Here is a 2669-nt window from a genome sequence, read left to right on the forward strand (position 1 = left end):
TCTGAAAACCAAATACAAGTCTTTAATGATCTTTTACATTCACACAATCTTACTATTATACAAGTATTTTCTTCTTTGATTTGTGTTATTCCTTGTTCACATATGATTTTCTAATGGCAGAAGTTGTAGGCCAGGTGCTATTTCCATCATTAAGAAACCTGTAGAAACTGAGGCACAAAGCAACTCAAATATTTATCAGGGATCAATATCAGAGCTAAAACACATATTAAGGTATTATGATTTTGGATTGTTCATGACTTTTGTTGTCTCAGTCCTGTGTGGAACATCTTGACTTTGAGCTAGTAATGATCATAGATAAAGATGGCAGGTTAAAGAAGTCAAAATGTTTCCTCTAACCAACTAAAGCCAATGCCATAGTATTTGAACATAGCCATTCTGAGCTCAAGGTGGTTGAGACATTCATGCAATATGGCATACAGTAGTTCAGAGAGCACAAGCTGTGGGGTCAGAAGATATCTGAACCTTGATCTGGGCACAGTGGCATGTGCCTGTAGCCCCAGCTACTTGGGAGGCTGAGGCAAGAAAATTGCTTGAGCCTAAAAGTTTGAGTCCAGGCTGGGCAATATAGCAAAACCCCATCTCTTAGAAAAAGCGAAAATAAAGAATAAAGAAGTTGGTTGAATCTTATCTTTACCACACATTTTCAAACTGTGTGGAATTGAGCAAGCCATTTAAACTTTACGAGCCTCAGTTTCCTCATCTATGAAATGAGATTAAAAATACCTTCTTGGAGTGGCAGCAGTAGCTGCAGTTCCAAGTGTCCAGGCTCTGGGCTAAGGCAGTGATGGCACCATCTTTTGCCCAGGCAGATAGGGTGGCCAGGATTGGGATTTGGAGGATGCAGTGGACTATGGGAACAGCCTGGAGTCTGAGGAATTGGAGTTTGAGGAGTTGCTACTAAAGCCAGAGCCTGAACCAGACCCCAAAAGAGGAAGCCTTGGTCCTGGATCAGGAGCCTCTGGCAGTCAGGATGAGAAAGAGGAGCCAGGACTATTCATGGATGATCTGGGGTATGGTAGCATTGAAGACCTGGAGTTCAAATAAGGAAGACAGAGGAAGAAGCTGAAAAGCTTTGGGAGCCACAGAATGAAGTAGACAAGCAGATGAATATAAGTCTACCTCTAGACAGTGCTAGCCCAGTGATCATCCACTGAGGAGAAGATGAAGGCTGATGTCGCTTCCATCTATGTTGGCAATGTGAACTATGATGCAAAAACAGAAGTGCTGGAAGCACACTTTTGTGGTTGTGGTTCAGTCAACAGTGTTACCATACTCTTCGGCTAATTAGAGGCCATTACAAGGGGTTTGTATATACAGAGTTCTGAAACAAAGAGTAAGTGAGGACTTCCTTTGTCTTTCTACATAGAGAAAGAAAAATCAATGATCCCCAAATAAACGAATAGACCAGGAATCAGCACAACAGGCAGGTTTTCCAAGAGCCCTGGTTCCTGGACTACAAACCGCAACAGTTCCAACTCTTAGTTCTACAGTGGTTTTAGCAATAGGCCCTGAAGTTGAGTTGCAGGGGCCAGGCTAAAATAATATAATATTCCCCTTACTGACAATGAAGTGTATATTGGAAAAAAGAGAAAGGAAGGGAAAATGAATTAGAAAGATGAAAAGCAGATGAGAAAACGAAAAACCTCCCCAGCTGAACTCATAAAGTGTATTAGGATTAGATGGAGGAGGGGGGAAACTTTGAAAAGTCTAAACTGCTGTACGTGTACCAGTTGTTCTGATATTTCAACAAAATAGAAGTTTATTCCATGAATGTTGAAAAATGATGACTTCGATTCTTCACTTTATATTATGAACTTCTCGAGAGCTTGTTTAGCACATGGTAGGTGCATTTTGACTAAGAGAAAAGGCCCAGACAGATGACATACAAATATCATTTAGTAGTTAGGATAACATAAGCTCTAGCGAAAAGTTCAGGGGTTCCAATCATGATTTTGTTACTTATTACCTGTATGACTTTCAACAAGTTGCTATATTTTCTGAGCTTCTCTTTCTTCATCTGTAAAATAAAAATAATAATAGTACCATTCTAATAGGATTGTTGTGAGGATTCAGTTCATTCACATGAAGCAGTTAGAAGAATGGCTGAGTTCATGTTCATATTAAGTGAGTTAGTTCATGTGAGCCTCTTAGAAGAATGGCTAGGCACGGTGGCTTAAGCCTATAATCCCAGCACCTTGGGAGGCTGAGGCGGGTGGATCAACTGAGGTCAGGAGTTCGAGACCAGTCTGGCCAACATAGTGAAACTCCATCTCTACTAAAAAGACAAAAATCAGCCGGGCATGGTGGTGCACGCCTGTAGTCCCAGCTACTCGGGAGACTGAGCCAGGATAATCACTTGAACCTGGGAGGCAGAGGCTGCAGTGGGCCGAGATTGTGCCACTGCACTCCAGCAGCCTGGGTAACAGAGCAAAACTCCATGAAAGAAAGAAAGGAAGAAAGGAAGGAAGGAAGGAAGGAAGGAAGGAAGGAAGGAAGGAAGGAAGGAAGGAAGGAAGGAAGGAAGGAAGAGAGGAGAGAAAGAGAGAGAAAGAACGAGAGAAAGAGAGAAAAGAAAGAAAACAAGAAGACAAATGGCTAGCACATAGTCAGTGTATAATAAATGTTAGTTGCTATAATAGTCCATCACT

This window comes from Colobus angolensis, unplaced genomic scaffold (assembly GCF_000951035.1).
Source record: "Colobus angolensis palliatus isolate OR3802 unplaced genomic scaffold, Cang.pa_1.0 Scaffold570, whole genome shotgun sequence".
NCBI classification, from domain to species: Eukaryota; Metazoa; Chordata; class Mammalia; order Primates; family Cercopithecidae; genus Colobus; species Colobus angolensis.